Genomic DNA, 9,135 nt, shown 5'->3' with positions numbered 1-9,135 from the left:
GTGGTATGCAGGTATCACGAAAAGGAAAAGAGAAGGTAGATTAGCCCATGTTTGATGTGAATGCAGGTCACTCTTATGTGGATGGTGAATCCAGTGGCTCAGAACAGAGCATCGATGATGAGTTGGGTATTCCTTCTATTGCTACACCTGGAGTAAGGAAGACCATGTATGTTTTGAGAGCACCTGTGGGTGAACCTACTTTGCGCAGGTCTACCAGAGCTAGGTATCCTGTGGATGGGCTAAAATATGATGGATTTATAGCCATTCACTATGCATATATGGTCAAGATGATACAGGAACCAGAACCCACTTCTTTTGAGCAAGCCATGGGAAAAGGAAAATGGGAGAAAGTCATGGAGAGTAGATAAGGATAGCTATCATGTAGCTATTATTTATGGGCGGTGTACCAACCGCATCTGCAACTGATAAGTCGGTGACATAAATGCACAACGGTCACCTTGGCATATCACGAGTGGAGCTCGATATCTCAACAACGATTACGGGTGCGGTTTGTAGTTTTCTTTTCTTTTTTGCCTAATACAGGGTCTTGGGTGACTGCTTGTTGCATAGCATGAAGCTTTTGGTTGCATATGTGTAGAGGTCATGCCGAATTTTTTCTAAGATGTGGGTTGTTTGGGGTGGTTAATTGGTTAGCTACGTCTGTGTGTACTTCTTTTGATCAATTTTTTTTAAATCACTATTTTGTTATTTTGCAAGTATTCTCTGTGATTGTCTGTGTTTTGTGGTGTGTGTATATTCCATATGAATGGCGTCTCAAGCTCCTCCTCCTGTTCAATATGTCCCATTGATCAGTATAGGGATTATTCTTCCCTACTGAATTTTGAGCCTATAGTAAAAGCATGCCTGGCAACTTTTGTGGCTGCTTCACTCCCTTTGATTCCAAATAATCCATCCCTGTGTGATGAGTTTCTTGCATCATACAGTGAGAAATTGGGCTTGGTTTGTGGTACTTCCATGGTCTTGACACCTAGAGGGTTAGGGAAGGCTTTGTCTCTTCCCTACAAAGGAGAACCCTTTGTTACAACTAGACAATTATTCTCAAATGATGAGAAGACCAAAGAGGTCCTTGATGTCAAGAAGGTGATTAACACTTCATGAGTGTCTTTCTCCATGATTACTGATCCTCTTTGGAAGCTAGTCTGCCAATTTTTCCAAGACAGGTTCATGAAAAAACACCATCCCACTATTTGTCCAAGGAGCTCTTCACAGCTTCCAGGGATGGTGTTAAAAGGGGTTGCTATTGACTGGAGTACTTACCTTCTTACGAAGATGGACCAAAATTTTATCAAAGTGACCAGAGGGAATGTTACCAATGTCACATATGGTTCATATTTATATGTTTTCTTGACATATTCAGGCCTTAAGAAGGGTGTGCTACCTCCTCCTCCATCTGATCCAACCTCCCCCTCCACCTTTAGAGAATTCAAAACCCATTGACATAGAGGATCTTGATTCCCCTCCTCCATTGGTCATTCAGCGGAAGCGCTTGAAGCATGTAGCAGAGAAAACTTCCCCATTCATTCCCTCAATAACAATTCCTGCTACCTCTAGAAGTGACCTCCCTGCCTATCTCACATGCAATAATTTATTCAGGGCACATCAAGAGGGTTCTTTGGACATATCAAATTCTTTGCTGAACAGTTTAGTGTCAAGGGATGCCATTCCTTTCCTTTGTAATGACATCCAGAGTTCTATTGAGCTCTTAGTGACAGCTTGTGTTCAACAGTTATATGCTTCTTTCTATGAAGAATTGATGCAATCCAAAGACCAGATGCATAAGGCAACCACAGAGTTAGCCTATGCTGAAGACACTCTTGCTGATCTGTTTAAGCAGATGGAGCAGCATACCCAAATGATTGAGACCTAGAGAGAAGAAATATCTTCTTTGAAAACTCAGTTAGCAGAAGCTCAGTCAAAGGTCACTAGAGTTTCGGAGGAGAAAGAGAAAATGTCCAAAGAAGATCAAGAGTTTAAGACTCTTTTAGATACGAAGCTATCAGCTTTGCAGACTGCTCATAATACATTGGAATCCCAAGCTTCCCAGATTAAGCAGTTGCAGGACCAACTGGCGCAGTCACGGTCCATTCCTCCAAGCCCTAATGTTCCTATGATTCCTTCTATATCTCAGCAGGACTTGGAAGTTCTCCAGAGATAGGCCACATTATGTCCATTGTTTCAAGATAAAGTGGAAAGGTTGCAGTCCAGGATGGATTTGTTATGGTCTATATTTCAACACTTTCAAGAGTATGTTCCTCCGGACCATGCCTTTTTTTTTCATTATCAGTTGCAGAAGTTGGCCTTCTATATGAAGCTTTCAACGATGGATCTTCCTCTTCCAGAGGATGGTTGGAGTGGGGCTTGGTCTTCTGATTTGCTGACAGAAGTTGCCCGTATAGTCTTTGAAGATTCTATGATGACGAATACCATGTTGCTGTCTTATATGTATCTATGAGGTGATCTGTTAATTTCAAATGATGTAGATCTGGCTTGGTATGTGGGGGATGTGGTCTTACAAGCTGCCTTATATGTCAACTATTTGGAGTTGAGGATAGATGACATGTTCTAGTACTATTCTTCTAAAGTGGCTACTTGCCCTGACACTTCATGGCATTCAATGAGATTGATTCTGTAGTCTTGAACCAACGTCAGAATACAGCTTCTACTTATGTGTAGAGCACTAACCAACTAAGGGTGGATCTCCTAGCTTATCTTTTCAAGAACCATCCATTTGATTCATCCTTCTTTGATGCCTACCATCGACGATATGTTTTAGGTCCCTCTGTTCCTAGCTTATTGTACTATCAACAAATGGCCCATCACTTTGATGCTTATTTTTTCCCTTTATAAATCAAATTCAGCAGTTATCTCACCTCTCCTTTTCCAACCTTAGGGTTTTCCTCAAATTCCAATCTTTACCTATTGTTCTTTCATTGAGGATCGAGACTTTTCCCCTTCTCTACCATGCCCTTCCCCATCTATCCATATACCTTCTACTTTTCTTGCTTATCAATTGGTACCTTTCCTAACTGATTTGCTTAAATTTTCAGCCACTCCTTCTTTAGCTTATTTCTCATTTTATGATTTTGCCTACCCATCTCTTCATCCTCTTTTACTTATTCCACTTCCATATGCTGCCACTTCTATTTCTCAACCCCCTCAGTTGGTTAGTGGGTACGAAGGATTTGATCAGCAAATTTCCAGAAGAAGAGGATGGAGCTCAACTGATTCTCTCACGGGACCACAAATTAATTGGCCATTAATTCTAGGGGATTGGACAATTGCTAGTCAAGCCTACCAGAATTACCTCCATTTTTCTCAACAATATTCACAATCTCTAGATCCTTCAGTGAGATTGACAACCCATTTTGCTTGGTATCTAGCATATATGCATAGGCATTCCCATAACGATCAAAAGGCCATTCCAAAGCTTTGTATGAATGTCAATGTGAACATTTATTCTCAACAGTTGGATGTCCCATATTTTCATACCCTATGTCTATCTAGCAGATATCTTGTTTTGCTAGAAAGGATGTGCTGCCTTTAGTTCTTTCAAAATCCTCCCAAGACATTTGTGGATGAGTCCTTCTCCAAGGATCGCTTTCATAATCATGAAATCTTCAAAAGGGATCACCTTCATTGATGCCTTTGCAATGTATTTTGGATAATTATTAATGATATATATCTCTATTTTTGGAGGTGTCATTCAGATGGTTGTTTTGTGTTTAGTGTTAGTGTTGTGGGTTAATCTTATGTGATGAGATCATGGTGGTTGCCTATTCGATTTGCTTTCGAGAGATACATTTTTGGAGATTGCAGTGGTGGTGATGCTAGTTGGATATTTCGAGATGATGAAGAATAAACCTCTTATATCCTTTACAAATTTGTTATGACTTTTTATTGATGGATCAAATGTGTTAATGAATAACGAAGTTTTCCTTTAGAAGTATTCTTTTCTAGAAATACAGGTGATAAGTTGGGGTCGTGGTTTGGAGTCATTGTTGAAGATACTACAGAAGATTAAATTGAGCTCTTTACTGAACTTATATTCTTCTTTTCCTTAGGTCGTGAGGATGCTTCCTTTCTAAGTGTGGGGATATGTTGAGAGTGGAAAAAGACTAAAATTTTGACTGATTTTTGCTATTTTTTAGGTCTGAATGATTAATTTTTGATGGATTTAGAGTGATGTATGGTTATTAATGAAAGTGTTTGAGAGTGTTTTGGATAATATTGATTATGTTTTGGAAGTTCATGATGATTCTTAGTGGAAATATAAAGCTCTGTGATGTTCTGATAGGTTCTGTTGAGGTTCTGATTGTTTCTGGTACCTTTTGTATAGCTTCTATTTTGTTCAGATTTTCTTCTATATGAAGCATGGATTGATGATTGATGAAGGTTGAAATATTTTGAAAGTTTATTGAATAGTTTTGGATAGTTTGGAATGGTTTTAGTATGAGTTATAAGGATCTAGTGTTCTCTGATGACCTTCTATAACCCTTTGTAAACCTTTTGTCTATGTTCTGTATCTGCTCTGTTCTGTTCTGTAGATCTTCTGTAAGTGTTTTGTAGAATGTATGTGTGACTTTGGAAAAGTTTTCTAACTCTTTTGGAACTGATGAATCTAAGTTCAAAGAGCTAAAACAAATGGAAAAAGCACTTGTTGAAGACTGAAGAGAAGACTGGAGTGATAGTGACAGTAGTGAGCTATGAAGAGACACTATAGTGGCTCTGGTGGCTCTTCACATCAAACATACCTCTTGGGAGGTGCATCCACGACCTAATAAGGATTATTTAGAGTAATTATTAGAGTATTTTAGTGAGGAAATGATGTACTATTGAGAGAGAGAGAGAGAGAGAGAGAGAGAGAGAGAGAGAGAGAGAGAGAGAGAGAGAGAGAGAGAGAGAGAGAGAGAGAGAGAGAGAGAGAGAGAGAGAGAGAGAGAGAGAGAGAGAGAGAGAGAGAGTCAATTCTGTCAAAACAGTGTAACTGTATATGAGAGATTAAGAGAGAGAACTATGAGGACATTGAAGATGAATACTATGTGATTGATTTCCATTAAAAAATAGTGTATTCTTTTATGTTCTTTGTTCTGTTGATGGATTCTATGAAGATGTTGAAGATTATGATTGATTCTATCAAACCTATGGGAGATATCTACTATGATGTTGCATGAAGATTTGTTGTTTTCTTTGTTTTGGTCATCAAAAGAATGAAATAAAAGCTTGTTGATGTTACAAGATAGATTTTCTTGCAGTAGAATCCCCCTTTCCTTGGTGTCTCTCTTGGGGCTCCAAGAGCCTATTGCAAAATTCATCTAGAAGACATGTCTTCAGGATGGATCAGAAGACACTTAAAGATCACGGAATTAAAAACATCTATAGATTCAGGTTGTTCTTCCACTTCAAAATTTTCAATAGCATCCTCATCAAATCATCATGGTTGGAAGTGGCTTGAACATTAGTCTCTCTGTTGTCTTTTTTGAAGACTCATCTTCAAGAAGACACGGACTCTTCTATAGCCATGTTTCATCCTTTTGGGGGGTTGTGGAGAAGGTGATCGAGGTGGTGGACCATGATGAGTTTGTTTAGCTACCTTAAATTCTTTAATGACAACTGGGTCTCTAAAGATCTCATATTGTTGATGGGCACTGTGAAGGATGTCATGGGAAGTTCTTGGTACTTTTGGAAAGAGAGGCTTACATAAAAACTCTGAAAGTGAGGAGCAAGGTACTCTAGTAAGATGAGGTGTACCTGGCTTAATATCAATGTAGATGTCCAAGTCACTTAGACTCACCATGTGAGACCCTTTCTCTAAACAAGCCAAATCAGAACTACCTTGAGGAAAGAGAAGCTATTCCTTTTCTAAGGATGTTGAAGCAGTAAGTGAGCTTGCACTATGATTGCTACCAATTTTGCAATTGAAAGGAAACTGAGTACTCTAAAGGGATTTGGATAAATGGCCATGTCTTCAATGGATATGGAAGACGTTGAATTACTGTGGTTGAAGTAGTTCATAGTAGCCATGTCAAATGCTCCTGTGGGATATGGAAGACGTTGAATTACTATGCTTGAATCAGTTTTCACAGTGAGCCATGTCAAATGCCGAGGTGCGATATGGAAGATGCTAAATTATTGTGCTTGTGTGGCGGGTATGCATAAAATGATGTATGATTGAGATGGATGGTAGTGCATAAATACTGTCATTTTCTTGTTTGCTTTCTCTTGGCTTTTGCAGCCAAAAGATCAAGACCTACATATTTCATCATGAGTTGCTTTGCATTTCTTGTGATTTAGAGCTCCATTAGAGCTCCATAACGGTCCTTTTTGAAACTATTTCTGTAGCTAGTTCACCTGAATGAGCTCCAAACATGTTACCATCCATATTTGAATTTAATGTCAATAATGAAAGATGGCTAGAGAGTGATGACTCTACAAGGTAGTCCACAAGTGTCATTCAATGGAAGCCAGTTGACTAGAAAAGGTTCATAATATAGTTGGACAAGTTGAGTAGACTGTCTTCCTAGGCTATAAGAGGAAGACCCCTCGAAATTCATTGTCAATCTATGTAACTACCCTTAAGCTCTTTTCCTATCATCTATTTGGATCGCCATCTAAGCTTTACAGTGGAAGCACATAGGTGGATAGAGTCATCTTTGTACTAGTAAAATAGTCTATGTTCTTCTCATATTTGTTGTGTATTCCCTATGCCTTGCTCAGATTTTTTTAATTGTGTTGTGTAATTTCTATAGGACCTATTTCGCACATGCCACATTGTCAAGATCGATATGCCTGATGTAGAAACATGTAATGGATGTGTAGTATGAGTGAAAAGTGTTTGAGAATCTTTTGAGAAATGGTTTGTTCCTCCAAGTCTTATCGATACTTATGAGCACCACACTTGAGACATGTTTTCATGGACTCATACTCTCCTCAAAAGAGTTCACAATCATTGATACATGCATATGCTATTATAATCCATGCTAAGCTTTCATAATACTGGTTGTGCATCATCACAAGACTCGGGCATTCTATTTCCAAATGGCAATATGTGACATTTTAATAGCTTGAAAAAAATCCAAACATTTTTGAAAAAATGGTCCTTATTTATACATCAAGACAAAGGAGTGTAGTATACGCCTAAACAACTTGGTCACACCTACATTGTTTTATATGTACTTTACATGTATACTTAGAAGTGCAAGAAGCATCTTTAAGTGAGATACCTAGCACCCATTATATAATGGTATGGACGTCCCCTCTATTAATAGATTAGATGACCCGATATCCATGGGTAGTAATGCATCAATCATAATCTCTATCTCATTCTCCAAGATTTGAGAAAGGTTCAAAAGGTCCCCAATGTCTTTAGTGTCAGGGTACAGTTAACAAAGTGCCCTTTAAATGGATTTATCGAATTGGGCTCTCCTTCAATTGTATGGATACGAACCCTTCTTATAGGGTACATTTCTTGGGATGGACCAACATCTCTCTATGGATATTTCTAGGGTACATTTAATATTATTAAATTTTATTTTAATTAGAGTTTGATTGCAAAGTGTGATCAGTCTATACTTTGCTCATCGTGAACTCAAAATCCAAGACCACTTGATCAATGATTTTCGATTAAAACTCGTCAAAGTGTCACAAGGTGGTCTATAGGCAAGTGACGCTTTCATTAAATTGCAAGCTTGCACCGAGTGCAAGGACATGGGACATGCTAATCGGGATATGTCTCTTGATCTCAAATGTTGCAGCTCTTATCATTGTCCATTTTCTCTATGTTATGACAAACAATACTCTTCTCTTTCTCAATTCATCACTCTCTTTCTTTCTCCCTCTCCCTCCCTCCCTCCCTCCCTCTATATTTTTGTCTAGTCCCTCATATACATATATACACACACACACACACACACACACACACACACACACACACACACACACACACACACACACACACACACACACACACACACACACACACACACACACACACACACACACACACACACACACACACACACACACACACACACACACACACACACACACATATCTCTTTCTATACATACATACATATACACACACACACACACACACACACACACACACACACACACACACACACACACACACACACACACACACACACACACACACACACACACATTTCTCTCTCTTCCTCCATGACTTTATTCTCCATTCTTTTCTTTATCTGCCTCCCTCTCTTCACTTTCCTTTCTTATCATTATTTTTATCTCTCTTTATTTCTCTTTCTCTATCACTTTGTTTTTCTTTCTCTCCCTCTCCCTCTCTCTCCCTCCCTCTATCTCTCTCTTTTTGTCTCCCTCCCTCCCTCTCTTTATATTCCTCTTCCCGTTTCTTTCTTTGTTTCTCTCCCTTCTCTCTCTCTCTCCATTCTCTCTTTCTCTTTTTCTATCTCCCATATTTTGTCTTTCTTTCCCTCCCTTTCTCTCTCTCCCTCTCTCTCCCTCTCTCTCTCTCTCTCTCTCTCTCTCTCTCTCTCTCTCTCTCTCTCTCTCTCTCTCTCTCTCTCTCTCTCTCTCTCTCTCTCTCTCTCTCTCTCTCTCTCTCTCTCTCTCTCTCTCTCTCTCTCAAAGCTTTGAGCTCTCTCCCTCTCTCTTTCATTTTCTTTCACTCATCTACTCTCAAAATGTCACACTCAAAATTTCACCGTTTTATTTATGAGTACATATAGAAAGAGTGAGATATATATATATATATATATATATATATATATATATATATATATATATATATATATATATATATATATATATATATATTTGTATAAAAAGAGAGAGAAATATATATATCTTTGTTTCCTTGTAGTGAAAGAGTGAGAGGGTATGTGAGAGAGTATATGTGTATTTGAGGGAGAGGATTGAGATGGAGGGTAAGAAAGAGAGACGGGGAGGAGAGGAATGAAAAAAGAGAGTGAGGGATAGAGAGAGAAAGAGAGTGAATGGGGGAGAGGAATAGAGAGAAAGGGATAGCAAAGAGAAAAAGAGAGAGGAGGGAGATGGATAGGAAGAGAGAGAGAGGGAGGAAAGGTAACACAGAAAGAAAGATAGAGAGACTATGTGAGAGAGAGAGAGA

This window comes from Lygodium microphyllum, chromosome 26 (assembly GCF_053477565.2).
Source record: "Lygodium microphyllum isolate KBCC chromosome 26, Lygodium_microphyllum_v1.1.10, whole genome shotgun sequence".
Lineage (NCBI taxonomy): Eukaryota > Viridiplantae > Streptophyta > Polypodiopsida > Schizaeales > Lygodiaceae > Lygodium > Lygodium microphyllum.
The sequence above is the reverse complement of the archived record's forward strand: the minus strand, read 5'-3'. Positions refer to the sequence as shown.